This window comes from Salmo salar, chromosome 02 (assembly GCF_965601325.2).
Source record: "Salmo salar chromosome 02, fSalSal1, whole genome shotgun sequence".
NCBI lineage: Eukaryota > Metazoa > Chordata > Actinopteri > Salmoniformes > Salmonidae > Salmo > Salmo salar.
In genome coordinates, this window is record NC_138292.1 from 68,380,001 (window position 1) to 68,397,848 (window position 17,848).

Here is a 17,848-nt window from a genome sequence, read left to right on the forward strand (position 1 = left end):
AGAATTGAATAGCAATTAGTTTGGAGGGAGCTACTAGACTGTATATAAATTGTCTTAGTTTTCTACTGCCTGGCTGATAGCTGTTAGCACTGAGAGTCGGAGAGGAATCTCGGAAAACTAAAATCTTGGTGGGAGATCTATGAGAAAAGATCCTAATGAGACTAGTGAAGTCCCCCCAAGCCGAAAACTCTCAGACAGTTTTGGAAAAGTCTCTGGGCCAGTCCCCTCCTCTTTCGAAATTCGAAACATGCGATCATCTGCCAAATCATGATTTGTCCAAATGATCAGTGACGACAAATCAGGGCACCGGAAACAAAGTTCCTTGTTATTGGTGGCATCCCACAGTCTGTTGTCAGACGCTACGATACAATTTACTTAACGTGTGCGTCTGTCCACGAGAGATTATCACTGACAGCCTGAGAGGCATAAGAATGATTATTCGCTCTCATCTGGCCCCTCCCCTCGGACTCTGAAGTGAAACACAGCTGGTGGCAATCAGAGCTAATTTGACCTCCACATCAAAATGATCCTCCTTTCCGGATCTCCCTCTTTCTCTTTCATTCTTACCTTCTTTATCTCTTGCTCACGTACCTCCTCTTCTCAACGAACCCCTCCTTACCCTACACTCTTAGAAAAAGAAGGTGCTATCTAGAACCTGAAAGGGTTCTTTGGCTGTCCCCATAGGAGAACTCTTTGAAGAACCTTTTTGGTTAAAAAATGGGTCTACCTTGAACCATCCAATAGGGACGGCTTAAGAACCGTTTTGGAATCCTTTTTTCTAAGAGTGTATTCCTCTTTCCGTTTTCTCCTTTTCATCTATCTTGTTTTTTAATCTTCCTTCATGTCTTCCCCTTCCTCGTACCCCTCCTTTCCCCGTTTCCGCCTCTTTTCTCTCTCTCTCATCTTGCTCTCGTCTTTCTCTCTCCTCTCATCGTACCCCTCCTCTCCCCTTTCCTATCTCCCCATGCCTCTTTCTCTCATCCCCTTTATTAGGTCTTTTGTTTTCCCCCGTTCCTTCACACCCCTCCTCTCACCCCATGTTGGCATCCTGTTGACCTAATTCGAAGCGCTCGTTCCAGAACAACAAGGAGAGCAGAGCAGAACGGGGGGATTTGCCAGATATTGCAGTTTGCTTCTCTCTCTCCTCCGTCCTCCTCTTCTTGCTCTTCTCCATTCTCTCCCTTTCCTCCCCCTCTTCCTCTCAAATTGGAGACATGCTTCTTGATCTCTCTGGGGGAGAGATGGAGGGAGGTGGAGGAATAGATGGCGGGAATAAGAGAGAAGCTGAATTATTGGGGTTAGTGTAGGAGAGGAGAAGAAGGGAAGGAAATCAAAATTTGATTTGTCACGTGCTTCATAAACAACAGGTGTAGACTAACAGTGAAATGCTTACTTCCCAACAATGCAGAGAGAAGAATAGAACAATTATAGAAAAATATTACACTAATACGAGGCGTCACCCATCTCTCCTCTCCTCCCTCTCCTCGCCCTCTCTTCCCCTCTGCTCTGACCCCCTGGCATTTGCTTGATGAGGTGTTTTTCTTTCAGTATTTGCTGTTCATTTGCTTTCTTTCTCTCCCTCCGTTCTCTCTGTTTGTTGTCTCTCTCCCTAATGTTCTCTTTAGAGCCTGCAGACAGCCTGTGCCCTAGATTGCCACTCCGTGTCTCTCTCTCTCTCTCTCTCTGTGTGTCTCTCTGTATGTGTGCGCGTCTCTGTATGTGCGTGTGTTTGCTCTCTGCTCAGCTGCCTGGGGGAAGAGAACAGGCTCTGTCAGTCTACAGCTCCAACTAGCTCCCTGTTAAAAACACAGACATTCAGACATTCAGACATTCAGACAGACAGACAGACAGACAGACAGACAGACAGACAGACAGACAGACAGACAGACAGACAGACAGACAGACAGACAGACAGACAGACAGACAGACAGACAGACAGACAGACAGACAGACAGACAGACAGACCCTGTACTACATACATGTACCATACTCATCTTTCCCTCTACCAGACAATACAAAACAACACATCACAATAACCAAAACAACACACCACTTCTACAACCGTATATCCAAAACATCTTCCCCAGCTATACAGACAGCACCCCCAACACACCATATCTCCTGAAACATCTTCCCCAGCTATACAGACAGCCCCCCAACACACCATATCTCCTGAAACATCTTCCCCAGCTATACAGACAGCCCCCCAACACACCATATCTCCTGAAACATCTTCCCCAGCTATACAGACAGCCCCCCAACACACCATATCTCCTGAAACATCTTCCCCAGCTATACAGACAGCTCCCCAACACACTATATCTCCTGAAACATCTTCCCCAGCTATACAGACAGCCCCCCAACACACCATATCTCCTGAAACATCTTCCCCAGCTATACAGACAGCCCCCCAACACACCATATCTCCTGAAACATCTTCCCCAGCTATACAGACAGCCCCCCCAACACACCATATCTCCTGAAACATCTTCCCCAGCTATACAGACAGCCCCCAACACACCATATCTCCTGAAACATCTCCACACTTTTTATCATTCTATGGTACTCAAACTCAACCCTAAGGCGTGTAGAGACCATCCAATTAAACAATAGTAAAGGGTCTGTTATCCCCCCACCTTTGACCCTGTTCCTCCTTGTTAGCCAAATAGATAACTTTGCCTGAGCAAACAGAAAATTCAACAAAACACATTTGGCCTTCTCCTTGCTCGAATACCTGTATCCCATTATAAACACCCCAACAGTAAAAACCCCCCCCAACCTCTCACACAGACATTCCAACATAGACATGAATGGAATTAACCTGGTGCACACAGAAAACACATGAATCACAGTTTCTTTCATTACACAGAAAGGACACCCCTGCCCGATTCCTGGTTCAACCCGTGCCAACCAGCTGTTAGTGGCCAGGGCTCCATGAAGAACCCTCCACTGGAGGTCCCCTGACCTCTTTGTGTTTGTAGAGCCCCCTCCATCTAAAACCCACCATACTCCCTGCCCCACATACCCCCTGCCACTGATGCGCCTTCACTCCTGTTAGGCTCCTAATGTTCCTCACCTTAACACAGAGGTTGTCGAGGGCTTTACCTCCCACCCCTTCAAACTCCCCCAGGCTCGGAGTGTTAAAATCTAACAAATCTTCCAGACCCCTTGCCAGTCCCTGGTCTCTGCCTTCACCTGCAATGGCGGATTACTTGGAGGCCCCTCCCCCTTTGGCCGCTCAAACATCCCCCTTACTGGCTCAGACAGTGCCTCCTGGACCTCCTCCAGGAATCTCTCCAGCAGCCTAAGAGAGGTTATTCCTGTTTGTTATGCCAGGACTTCCGGGGTTTTCTACCCCTCCTTTCCCAGCAGTCTCAGGTCACCCAGCCTTAGTAAACCCTCTGCCATCAGTTGCCTCTGCAGGGTGGCCGACTGAACCGATCTCAAAGGGATATCTGGGTTGTGGAAGATCTGCTCCCCCCACAGTCCAGGCTCCACACCCCCTTCTTGTGTGGGCCTTAGCAGCTGCCAGGCCCTCAGCACTGCAGAGTAAAAGCCAGAGAGACCTCCTGTACTCAGCCTCTCCAGCCTCATGAGGAACAGCTGCCTGTCCAACCCTAATCCACCAGCTCTCCTCAGCAGTGTGCATGCTGGTTCCCTCCAGCCAACATCAGTATAGTACAGCAGTCTCTGCACCGCCTTTAGCCGGAAAGCAGCCACCCTACTCTCCAGTTCGACCAGGCCCTGTCCTCCTTCGTGGACGGTCATGTACAACACTGCCGCCCTCAGCCAGTGATGGCCCAACCAGAAAAAATCCACCAGGTTGCGTTGCAGGTCTGCGAGCTGACGACGCTCCCTCGTACACCTTCAGACTAGTCTCTAGTGCCTACATATCCTGCCCATCCCTGACCATCACAGAAACGTCATCTGCATACGCTGACACTGCTATGCCTGTCCAGCACACTCCCTGCAGTCTCCTGCGTAGCAGGCCCAAAAAAAGTTCAATGGCTAGTGTATATAACTGCCCCGATAGAGGGCGTCCTTGTCTAATGCCCCGTCTCACCCAGACTGGCATACTGAGCCCCCCTCCCACCTTGACCATACATGACGCCCCAGCATACAACAGCTTCACACAGTTCAAAAAACTCTTCCCAAACCCAAACACAGACATCACATTAAACAGATACTCATGGTCCACTCTATCAAAAGCCTTCTCTTGATCTAAAGAGACCAGTCCAACGTTCACATTAGAACCTCTCGACAAGTCCAACATGTCCCTGATTAAGAACAAGTTGTCCATGATTGAGCGTCCCGGTACACAATATGTTTGGTCCTTATGTACTATCGAGTCCAAATGGGACTTCAGTCTGTTAGAGAGGACCTTGGAAAATATCTTGTAGTCCGCACAGAGCAATGCCACAGGCCTCCAGTTCTTAAGTTCATACAAGTCCCCTTTTTTGGGCAGGAGAGTCAGAGCCACCCGACGGCAACTCATCGGCAACTCTCCTACCCCGACGCATTCTCGCAACACGCAAAAGTCCAGTCCAATTATTCCACATTTTTATATTTTTATAAAACTCCACTGGGAGTCCATCGACCCCCGGTGCACGACCAGGGGACATCTGGGTTACTGCCACTGCCAGTTCATGGGACAACAGAGGAATGTCCATTTCATCCCTCTGTGCCAGAGAGAGCTTAGGGAGTCCTGTGAACAAGACCTGAGCACACAAAGGATCACACACTTCTGCCCTATACAACTCAGTATAAAACTCCACAGTTCGCTCCCGCATCGCACCCACCACAGAGGTCACCCGCCCATCAGACAGCCGTAGACAATGCATACCCTTGGCTTCACCGCTCTATCTTTCCAAACCAAAGAAGAAGGAGCTGGGAGTATCCATCTCCTTGAGCATGGAGAACCTAGCTCTTACAAGTGCTCCCTTTGCTTTAACCTGGCATAAACTACCCAGGTCCCTAGGTAATTCAGCTAAATTATCCTGGAGGCCTACATTGCCTTGCCCCACCATCTCTACCTCCATCTCGCTAATACACCGCTCTAGTTCCCACAATACTCTCCTAGTCTCTGAGGATGAGAGAGCTGTGTACTGTTGACAGAAAAGCCGAATTTGGACTTTCCCCACATCCCACCATTGACTGAGAGACTCATACTCCTCTCTTCACTGCCCCCACCTTTCCAAAAGGTCTGGAAACCTGAGCAAAAAATGACATCTTTTAAGAGCTTTACATTAAACTTCCAATAGGATGCCTGCCGGGGCCCTGGTGAAATAGACAACAACATGGTTATGTGATGATCCGAAAACCCCACCGGGAGAATGGTAGCACCCAACAGCCTATTGCTCTGATTCCTAGACATGTAGTTCTTCAAACATCCACTATGTCAAACTGATTAACGATGTCCCTTAACATTCCCACTTACACTGAATGAGGCTCTTCCCCATTTCTGTCTTTCGTAAAATCCATTGTACAGTTCCAGTCCCCGCCGACCACCAGCGTCTCCTCAGGCACTTCCTGTGAGAGTTCCTGTCTAAGATAGCAAATAGAACCCCCTCTCTCTCCCTGTGTTAAGCGCATACACATTTATAAAGACAAAACCCATGTTGTTCATTTGTGCTTTAACAACAAGCAGCCTACCCCTACACACCTCCTTTGAGGAGCACATTTTTACAGACAGACCACCCCTGCACTAAGATTTGTCCCATGGCTCAACACACTTGCCCCTTTCCACCAGAGCCCCCAATCGACTTCATCCAACACATCACTATGTGTCTCCTGCAGAAACAACACCTGTACTTTTTTTTGTTTTACATATTCACCCAACACACTCCTCTTTCCCGCATCTCTGGCGCCATTTCTATTGAGCGAGCCTACCCAAAGAGGTAAACACTTGGTGGTGTTTATGTGGGCACGCAAAGCTCTTATGCCCCAAATCCCCACACTCAAAACACCGTAGACTATCTGTGCTGGCAAATCCTGCGTAGAGCCCCTCCCCATGCCTCACTTTAAACTGCACATTTAGCTGTTGCTCATTGTTATTCAGAAACATAAACACTTGCCTCCGGACCGAAACAACGTGCTTAACAGCAGCTGCCTGAAAACCTGCTGACAGTACACGAAAACCGCTAGCAAACTTACCAAAACGAATCAGCTCTTTCCTGATTTGATCATCCGTAATAAACGGAGGCAAATTTGCAACTACCACCATTGTCGAAGGGGTAGAAAGAGGTGAAATTGGCACCAACACACCCCTTACAAATATTCCACTAGCAATTAGCCTACCAACCAAATTAGCTCTTTTCATGAACATAACCACAGCTTTGTTCATTCTGGAAGCAGAATGTATAAATTCAGCTCCTACCTGTTCACCGACCGCGAGCAGAACCTCCTCCACTTTAACTCCATTCTCAGGAACACACCTGAATCCATGTCGTATCGACAGCATCTCCATCTTAACTCCATTCTCAGGAACACACCTGAATCCATGCCGCATCAACAGCGTCTCCTCCGCGCTAGGCTGAGAAGCCATCGCGCACACCGCACCTTCCAAACCCCAGGAAACTAACTCTGTCCTCTTCCACCCTAACTTTGAAAAACCTGTGGATACCGCTGAAACAAATAGTGCATTAACCTTCCACCATAGAAAATAAAATGGAAAGAAAAGACCAAGAACAGAATCAAGAAAGGACAGAGGACAGAGCCCTCTACACCAGAGAGAGAGAGAGAGAGAGAGAGAGAGAGAGAGAGAGAGAGAGAGAGAGAGAAAGTTCCAGTGTGACAAATAAAATCACTGGGTTGGGGGGTGGAACAGAATCTCTTTGGGCTGGGAATTGGACTGTGAAACAGGTCCAAATAGGTCTCAGTGGGGAAGTACGACTGAAACACACCTGCTCCTCCTGTACGACTGTACTAGAAACACACCTGTTCCTCCTGTACGACTGTACTAGAAACACACCTGTTCCTCCTGTACGACTGTACTAGAAACACACCTGCTCCTCCTGTACGACTGTACTAGAAACACACCTGCTCCTCTGTACGACTGTACTAGAAACACACCTGTTCCTCCTGTACGACTGTTCTAGAAACCCACCTGCTCCTTCTGTACGACTGTTCTAGAAACCCACCTGCTCCTTCTGTACGACTGTACTAGAAACACACCTGCTCCTCCTGTACGACTGTACTAGAAACACACCTGTTCCTCCTGTACGACTGTACTAGAAACACACCTGTTCCTCCTGTACGACTGTACTAGAAACACACCTGTTCCTCCTGTACGACTGTACTAGAAACACACCTGCTCCTCTGTACGACTGTACTAGAAACACACCTGTTCCTCCTGTACGACTGTACTAGAAACACACCTGTTCCTCCTGTACGACTGTACTAGAAACACACCTGTTCCTCCTGTACGACTGTACTAGAAACACACCTGCTCCTCCTGTACGACTGTACTAGAAACACACCTGCTCCTCCTGTATGACTGTACTAGAAACACACCTGCTCCTCCTGTACGACTGAAACACACCTGTTCCTCCTGTACGACTGTACTAGAAACACACCTGTTCCTCCTGTACGACTGTACTAGAAACCCACCTGCTCCTCCTGTACGACTGTACTAGAAACACATCACTATAGAGGTATAATACTCTTTATATGGCTCTATGCAGAACAGTCACTATAGAGGTATAATACTCTTTATATGGCTCTATGCAGAACAGTCACTATAGAGGTATAATACTCTTTATATGGCTCTATGCAGAACAGTCACTATAGAGGTATAATACTCTTTATATGGCTCTATGCAGAACAGTCACTATAGAGGTAAAATACTCTTTACATGGCTCTATGCAGAACAGTCACTATAGAGGTATAATACTCTTTATATGGCTCTATGCCGAGCAGTCACTATAGAGGTATAATACTCTTTATATGGCTCTATGTAGAACAGTCACTATAGAGCTATAATAGTCTTTATATGGCTCTATGCAGAACAGTCACTATAGAGGTATAATACTCTTTATATGGCTCAATGTAGAACAGTCACTATAGAGGTATAATACTCTTTATATGGCTCAATGTAGAACAGTCACTATAGCGGTATAATACTCTTTATATGGCTCTATGCAGAACAGTCACTATAGAGGTATAATACTCTTTATATGGCTCTATGCAGAACAGTCACTATAGAGGTATAATACTCTTTATATGGCTCTATGCAGAACAGTCACTATAGAGGTAAAATACTCTTTACATGGCTCTATGCTGAACAGTCACTATAGAGGTATAATACTCTTTATATGGCTCTATGCAGAGCAGTCACTATAGAGGTATAATACTCTTTATATGGCTCTATGTAGAGCAGTCACTATAGAGGTATAATACTCTTTATATGGCTCTATGCAGAACAGTCACTATAGAGGTATAATAGTCTTTATATGGCTCTATGCAGAACAGTCACTATAGAGGTATAATACTCTTTATATGGCTCTATGCAGAACAGTCACTATAGAGGTAAAATACTCTTTATATGGCTCTATGCAGAACAGTCACTATAGAGGTAAAATACTCTTTATATGGCTCTATGCAGAACAGTCACTATAGAGGTATAATACTCTTTATATGGCTCTATGCAGAACAGTCACTATAGAGGTAAAATACTCTTTATATGGCTCTATGCAGAACAGTCACTATAGAGGTATAATACTCTTTATATGGCTCAATGTAGAACAGTCACTATAGAGGTATAATACTCTTTATATGGCTCAATGTAGAACAGTCACTATAGAGGTATAATACTCTTTATATGGCTCTATGCAGAACAGTCACTATAGAGGTATAATACTCTTTATATGGCTCTATGCAGAACAGTCACTATATAGGTATACCTAGGAATCTAGGAATGAGGACTGCAATGTGTGTGTATGTTTTGTGTTATCTGGTGGAGAACTACGCAGGAGACACATTTCTGCTGTTCGCTGTAACAAATGGACAATAAAGTTGTACTGTATTGTATTATTGTATTGCCCTGACTTCTGACCTTGTATCTCCCCCACAGTGAGAGTCCGTACAGTCAGCACAGGGCCATAGAGAAGTGGACAACGAGGAAAAAGACCAGCAAAGACTGTGAGTACCAGACTACACCTTTGAAGTACTTACCATATGTGGATGTAACCGCTCTTTACAGCTCCAGGCAGAAAACATTTAGGTGGTGTTCCAGATTGAATCTATTGCAGGTGTGCTGTTGCTATATCATGTTAGTTAGGTGGTAAGTAGCCTAGCGGTTAGAGTGCTGGGCCACTTCTCTGCTGGAGCGACAGGAGTGGGGAACTCGCCTAGAAATCCTCCCCCATCCTTCCTCCCCCTCTCCAAATGTGGAGAGGGGGAGGAAGTGGTGGGAGAAATTGGTAGGAGAGGAAGAGTGGAAGAGAGAGAGAGAAGCCAGTGTGTGTGTGCATGTTTGAATCCAGTCCCAGAGGAATGTCAAGCCACACACACACACACACACACACACACATATTTATTATAGTGTGAAAGCGTCCCAATACTTTTGAAATGTGCAGCTATGATTACTCTTTGCTCTAAACAATATACCATCATTCATGATTTACTTCAGATATTGGTATGAACAAGGTAGAACATTGTATAGTAAACCAGGTTTTACTATAAACACACTACACAGTCCTAACCGGTTAATTGATTAGTAGATTATCACTAAGGAGCAAATATAGGGTTCTGGTCAAAACTAGTGGCTTCTATAGGGTTCTGGTCAAAACTAGTGGCTTCTATAGGGTTCCTGTCAAAACTAGTGGCTTCTATAGGGTTCTGGTCAAAACTAGTGGCTTCTATAGGGTTCTGGTCAAAACTAGTGGCTTCTATAGGGCTCTGGTCAAAACTAGTGGCTTATATAGGGTTCTGGTCAAAACTAGTGGCTTCTATAGGGTTCTGGTCAAAACTAGTGGCTTCTATAGGGTTCCTGTCAAAACTAGTGGCTTCTATAGGGTTCTGGTCAAAACTAGTGGCTTCTATAGGGTTCTGGTCAAAACTAGTGGCTTCTATAGGGCTCTGGTCAAAACTAGTGGCTTATATAGGGTTCTGGTCAAAACTAGTGGCTTCTATAGGGTTCTGGTCAAAACTAGTGGCTTCTATAGGGCTCTGGTCAAAACTAGTGGCTTAAATAGGGCTCTGGTCAAAACTAGTGGCTTCTATAGGGTTCTGGTCAAAACTAGTGGCTTATATAGGGTTCTGGTCAAAACTAGTGGCTTCTATAGGGTTCAGGTCAAAACTAGTGGCTTCTATAGGGCTCTGGTCAAAACTAATGGCTTCTATAGGGCTCTGGTCAAAACTAGTGGCTTATATAGGGTTCTGGTCAAAACTAGTGGCTTCTATAGGGGGCCATTTGGGACGTTTTACATGTCTTGTCTGTGAGTTTATGAGAGCATTCTGAGGTATACTGTGTATGTAGGTGGATGTACAGCACTGTTTTTGTAGGTGGAGGTACAGCACTGCAGATGTAGGTGGAGGTACAGCACTGTGGATGTAGGTGGAGGTACAGCACTGTGGATGTAGGTGGAGGTACAGCACTGTGGATGTAGGTGGAGGTACAGCACTGTGGATGTAGGTGGAGGTACAGCACTGTGGATGTAGATGGAGGTACAGCACTGTGGATGTAGGTGGAGGTACAGCACTGTAGGTGGATGTACAGCACTGTGAATGTAGGTGGAGGTACAGCACTGTGTATGTAGGTGGAGGTACAGCACTGTGGATGTAGGTGGAGGTACAGCACTGTGGATGTAGGTGGAGGTACAGCCCTGTGGATGTATGTGGAGGTACAGCACTGTGGATGTAGGTGGAGGTACAGCACTGTGGATGTAGGTGGATGTACAGCACTGTGAATGTAGGTGGAGGTACAGCACTGTGTATGTAGGTGGAGGTACAGCACTGTGTATGTAGGTGGAGGTACAGCACTGTGTATGTAGGTGGAGGTACAGCACTGTGAATGTAGGTGGAGGTACAGCACTGTATGTAGGTGGAGGTACAGCACTGTGGATGTAGGTGGATGTACAGCACTGTGGATGTAGGTGGAGGTACAGCACTGTGTATGTAGGTGGAGGTACAGCACTGTGAATGTAGGTGGAGGTACAGCACTGTATGTAGGTGGAGGTACAGCACTGTGGATGTAGGTGGATGTACAGCACTGTGGATGTAGGTAGATTTTTCAGCACTTCTCTTGTTCCTTTTTTCATCTTCTCCTTCTCTCTTGTTGAATGGATTGGTACACAGGGGCCTGAAATGTTGTTGCCCCAGATGTCACGGCTGTCGAAAGGAGCAGACCAAAGTGCAGCGTGGTTGTAGTTCCACATTTTATTTAATCCGTGAAACTTTGCAATACATAAATAACTGATTTGACAAAACAAACCGTGACGCAGAGAGAAACAAGCACTACTCAAAATATAGTGCTCAAAAAAATAAAGGGAACACTTAAACAACACATCCTAGATCTGAATGAAAGAAATAATCTTATTAAATACTTTTTTCTTTACATAGTTGAATGTGCTGACAACAAAATCACACAAAAATAATCAATGGAAATCCAATTTATCAACCCATGGAGGTCTGGATTTGGAGTCACACTCAAAATTAAAGTGGAAAACCACACTACAGGCTGATCCAACTCTGATGTAATGTCCTTAAAACAAGTCAAAATGAGGCTCAGTAGTGTGTGTGGCCTCCACGTGCCTGTATGACCTCCCTACAACGCCTGGGCATGCTCCTGATGAGGTGGCGGATGGTCTCCTGAGGGATCTCCTCCCAGACCTGGACTAAAGCATCCGCCAACTCCTGGACAGTCTGTGGTGCAACGTGGCGTTGGTGGATGGAGCGAGACATGATGTCCCAGATGTGCTCAATTGGATTCAGGTCTGGGGAACGGGCGGGCCAGTCCATTGCATCAATGCCTTCCTCTTGCAGGAACTGCTGACACACTCCAGCCACATGAGGTCTAGCATTGTCTTGCATTAGGAGGAACCCAGGGCCAACTGCACCAGCATATGGTCTCACAAGGGGTCTGAGGATCTCATCTCGGTACCTAATGGCAGTCAGGCTACCTCTAGCGAGCACATGGAGCGCTGTGCGGCCCCCCAAAGAAATGCCACCCTACACCATGACTGACCCACCGCCAAACCGGTCATGCTGGAGGATGTTGCAGGCAGCAGAACGTTCTCCACGGCGTCTCCAGACTCTGTCACGTCTGTCACGTGCTCAGTGTGAACCTGCTTTCATCTGTGAAAAGCACAGGGCGCCAGTGGCGAATTTGCCAATCTTGGTGTTCTCTGGCAAATGCCAAACGTCCTGCACGGTGTTGGGCTGTAAGCACAACCCCCACCTGTGGACGTCGGGCCCTCACACCACCCTCATGGAGTCTGTTTCTGACCGTTTGAGCAGACACATGCACATTTGTGGCCTGCTGGAGGTCATTTTGCAGGGCTCTGGCAGTGCTTCTCCTGCTCCTCCTTGCACAAAGGCGGAGGTAGCGGTCCTGCTGCTGGGTTGTTGCCCTCCTACGGCCTCCTCCACGTCTCCTGATGTACTGGCCTGTCTTCTGGTAGCGCCTCCATGCTTTGGACACTACGCTGACAGACACAGCAAACCTTCTTGCCACAGCTCACGTTGATGTGCCATCCTGGATGAGCTGCACTACCTGAGCCACTTGTGTGGGTTGTAGACTCCATCTCATGCTACCACTAGAGTGAAAGCACCGCCAGCATTCAAAAGTGACCAAAACATCAGCCAGGAAGCATAGGAACTGAGAAGTGGTCTGTGGTCCCCACCTGCAGAACCACTCCTTTATTGGGGGTGTCTTGCTAATTGCCTATAATTTCCACCTGTTGTCTATTCCATTTGCACAACAGCATGTGAAATTTATTGTCAATCAGTGTTGCTTCCTAAGTGTACAGTTTGATTTCACAGAAGTGTGATTGACTTGGAGTTACATTGTGTTGTTTAAGTGTTCCATTTATTTTTTTGAGCAGTGTATAATAACACACAAATTCCAGGAAGAAAAACCCTACTGAAATATGATCTCCAATTAGAGACAACGAGGACCAGCTGCCTCCAATTGGAGATCAACCCCCCAAAAAACAACATAGAAATAGAAAAACTAGAACTTAAACATAGAAATACAAAACATAGAAAAACACAAAACACCCCCTGACACGCCCTGACCTGCTCTACCATAGAAAATAACCTCTTACTATGGTCAGGACGTGACACCAGAGAACTTAAAAACATTGGGAAAGCGAGTGGGAGAGAAGGAGAGAGAAAGAGGGGGAGATGGCGAGAGAGGGATATGGAGGGAGGGAAACACATGTACCATTTCCCGGTGCTGCAGCACTCTATAGAGATTCAATGCACCTTGAGACAGACAGGACTAGGCTATTAAACACAGGTCTGTAACAGAATGAGGGGGTGAGAGAGAGAGTTGGTGAAATATAGAGAAGGTGAGAGAGAGAGGTAGAGAGAGGGAGAGAGAGCGGGCAAGAAACACAGGTGAACAGAGTGTCGGAGAGATAGAAACATGGAGAGGTAGTGGAGAAAGAAAAGAAGTGAGAGGGAAGTGAGAGAGATGTACTTCTAAAGAGGTGTAGCTAAGTCCAGAGGCACCCAGACAACACAACATGCATTAGCATCAATTATAACCGGGAAAGAGAGACTTTGAATCAAAAGCTAGCCGTTCCCCATGAAATGCAGTTACACAATAATACATTACTGAGAAACCGCCTTTTCTTCTCTCTTAGCCTGAAAACTTGGCCTCCCAGAGACACCCCAGGTGTATAGAGACTTATAGGGTGCATCCCAAATGGCTCCCTCTTCCCTATATTAGTGCATTACATTTGAGCAGGACCCATATGCCACTATGTAAGGGAATAGAGTGCCATTTGGGACGTAGCTGTAGTCTTTGGAATAGGCTGATAACACGCTCTTGTCTTTATAAGGTTTTAATGCAGTTTTGATGCAGTAGGGTTTGAGACTGGCTGGATGTACATTCGTAAAGAGAAAAACTGTTTTGAGCTATGTTTTCCTCACTGGAGTATTTGGACCTCTGGGCCGTTGCCTATATGTACCAAACAGGGTGGGGTCATTTCTAATTGAAGTTAGTCATTTCAGGAAGTGATTTAAATTTCACATGAATACATTGAAAAACATTTTAAATTGTTTCTTCTTTTCAGTTTATTGAGAAGTCATTGACAATAGATGCACTTTTTAACAACTATTAACTTTACTTTACTTTTTGAATTGATCCCAACCCTGGTACCAAATACAAATATGACAAACAACGTCTTAGATGCTGATTGGCACACAGGGTATATTTGACCCAATAAGACTTGACTTACAGTGACATAATCGGCTTATAGAGGCCAATCAATCTTGGCTTATCCGGCTCTTGATGAGCTCATTACTATTTTCTAGTCATCTTCTGATGATAAAATATTGATATTTAATTCAACCTTTGACATGTTGATTGACTGGCCGATCTTCTTATATCTATAAGATTGCTCTGCAACTAGCGGTCTGCTGGCCAGTTTTGGCCCCAAGGATCACATTCCTGGGCCTCCAATAGCCACCCATTTTTTTTATGAATTATTTGAAGGATTCACTGTGTTTTCCTGTGAATGTTCAGTTCTGCGTGCGAACAGTGGGAAACAAACAAACAGTACTGTACTGCTCTGGCCCTTACCACAGGCCATACCAGTATCCAACTGTGAGTGTTCGCATGCGCATGTGTCCATTACCTGAGACCATACCCAGAATCCCTCACACCAAGAAGACAGCGATGACCTCGTTAATTGGGTCACGTATTGTTTTAGTGTCTGAGTTGCCACGGGCAACAATGACCCTTTCACTTCTGTTGTTGTTGTTGTTTTGTTAAAAGAACAACTGAAAAGTTCTGTTAATTACAGTTGTTGTCATACTGCTGAGCTAGGGCCAGGGGGTGTGTGTGTGTGTGTGTGTGTGTGTGTGTGTGTGTGTGTGTGTGTGTGTGTGTGTGTGTGTGTGTGTGTGTGTGTGTGTGTGTGTGTGTGTGTGTGTGTGTGTGTGTGAGATGATAATGTCATTGGTCTTTCAAAATATTATCTCATTTTTATTATGGGTTTATAGTGATGCTGTGAAACCTATTGTTATTCTTAAAAAAAAAATCCTTGACATGGTCAAATAACTCAAGCATACAGTGCATTTGGAAAGTATTCAGACCCCTTGACATCTCCCACATTATGTTACGTTACAGCCTTATTCTAAAATGGATTCAATCTTTTTTTAATCATCAATCTACATATACAAACTGAGCACGTCACCGAATGTGTTTTTTTTTAGAAAAAAATGAAAGCGGGAAAAATCCATATATTAGCCGCGTCATTGTTTAAGCCGCGACGTTCAAAGCCTGGGAAAAAAGTTGCAGCTTATAGTCCGGAAATTACGATACTATGAATGATTTGTGGTTTATTTGGTAGCATTTCATAGTGTGACTGATTGTACTAATTACATTAGTACTGTACAAAGTTACAGGTGCGCTGTTTGATAGATTACCTGCTCCCCCTACCTCTGGCTTCCAGTGGGGAGACCTGAGGTCAACCCACCCCCACCCCCTTCCCATCTCGTACTTCTGAGTGGGAGACCTTCCCAGGCAGTAGCCTGCCTAGCTCACAAACTAGAATCAGGGCGCCCACTCCGACAAGGTTAATTTACCCACAGTCCCACACGGTGACATGATATCATTGACGTGAAGTGCAAATGAGCGACAGAAAACCGATTGCACAAATGGCTGCCCATGTCACCTATACCTACATCCACTACTGGAGAAGGGCCTTGGTCAGGGAGGTGACCAACAATCTGATGATCATTTTGACAGAGCTCCAGAGATCCTCTGTGGAGATGGGAGAACCTTCCAGAAGGACAACCACATCTGCAGCACTCCACCAATCAGGCCTTAATGGTTGATGGGCCAGACAGAAGCCACTCATCAGTAAAAGGCACATGACAACCTACTTTGCGAAAAGATACCTAAAGGACTTAGGCCATCAGAAATAAGATTCTCTGGTCTGATGACACCAAGATTGAACTCTTTGGCCTGAATGCCAAGCGTCACGCCTGGAGGAAACCTTGCCCCATCCCTACTGTGAAGCATGGTGGTGGCAGCATCATTCTGTGGGGATGTTTTTCAGCGGCAGGGATTGGGAGACTAGTTAGGATCGAGGGAAAGATGAACAGAGCAAAGTACAGAGAGATCCTTGATGAAAACCTGCTCCAGAGCGCTCAGGACTTCAGACTGGGGTGAAGGTTCACCTTCCAACAGGACAATGACCCTAAGCACACAGCCAAGACAACGCAGGAGTGGCTTTGGGACAAGTCTCTGAATGTCCTTGAGTGGCCCAGCCAGAGCCCGGACTTGAACCCGATCGAACATCTCTGGATAGACCTGAAAATAGCTGTGCAGCAACTCTCCCCATCCAACCTGACAGAGCTTGAGAGGATCTGCAGTGTCATACCTAAGAAGACTCAAGGCTGTAATCACTGCCAAATGTGCTTCAAAAAAGTACTGAGTAAAGCGTCTCAATACTTACATATGTAAATGTAACATTTTTGTTTTTTATTTTATTACATTTGCAAAAAATTCTGGAAACCTGTTTTTGCTTTGACGTTATGGGGTATTGTGTGTAGATTGATGAGGGAAAAATACAATTTAATCAATTTTAGAATAAGGCTGTAACGTAACAAAATGTAGTAAAAGTATTTTTTCTAATTTGGCACACAGAAACTAGAGGCCATGGGTAAGTTGGTGAAGAAGTCTTTCCTCATGCTGAACAAATTTGCCTCAAGGAGCCATAAGGTCTGCAGGATAGATTTTTCTTGGACATTTTGGAAAACCTTTGAAAAATGTTTTCTCATGAACCTTAAGTTCAAATAACAAATGATGTATGTAGGCCCATGGTACATCTCTTAACTTAGTTTGAGAAAAGCTAAGGGATTGGTTAAGACATGGCTGAGTTATTGATAAAATCAGGAAATCTGGTTTTACATGTCCAATTAAATCCTTTGTAAATCCATTTTACAATGGCCTACCAACTTAAAACCTTTTAGAGTCAAAGATATTACCATGATGAACCATGTTAAGTTTGGCATTGATATCTTAAAAAATAAGGACACTATTAACAATTCACTTTTTTTGACTATGTAACGCTAATGCTTAAAATAATCCTAACAATTCCACTTCTCATGGACTACAAGTCAGATTCACTCCAAATGTGGTCTTTGGACTCATCACAATAGTGCCTGAAGAGTTTGAGGAAATACTTCAAAAATCTACTTCTCATGAATCATCAAATCACATCAAATGTGGTATGTAGGTCCATGGTTTGAGAAGCTAAAGGATTGATCAAAATATGTTACAACAAAAAAAAAAAAAAATCTGATTTTACGCGTCCATTTAAACCATTGTAAATCTACTCCACAGTGGCCTATCAACCTGAAACGTGTCCTCTCTATCAGGGACCTCTCTGAGATCAACCTCACTGAGTTTGGTATCTCACAAAACAAGGAAACTATTAACAACTTGTTCTTTGAATATGTAACAGTAATTCTCAAAACCATCTCCTCAGGAACCATACATCAGATGTTTATTTAGACTCATGATTAAAGTAAGATAGTAGTTCCTACATGATAAAGTGTTGCTTTGTTATCCAACTGATTTTGTGTCCTTTCTGTCATTCTGTGAACCCCGTACATTGCTGCTCACTGCTATATTTTACTGTGTTAATTGCAGTAGGTGATTTTATCTGTT

At 45.1% G+C, this 17,848-nt stretch overlaps 1 protein-coding gene across 1 annotated transcript in view; it reads left to right on the forward strand.

Annotated features, from left to right (window-relative positions):
* LOC106590757 (protein phosphatase 1 regulatory subunit 29) overlaps positions 1–17,848 on the forward strand; it is a 160,184-nt gene that overhangs the window by 91,426 nt on the left and 50,910 nt on the right. The window contains exon 2 of the mRNA XM_045708346.2: positions 9,071–9,138. The gene's annotated coding sequence lies outside the window, so the exon portion shown is untranslated. The remainder of the gene's footprint in view (positions 1–9,070; positions 9,139–17,848) is intronic.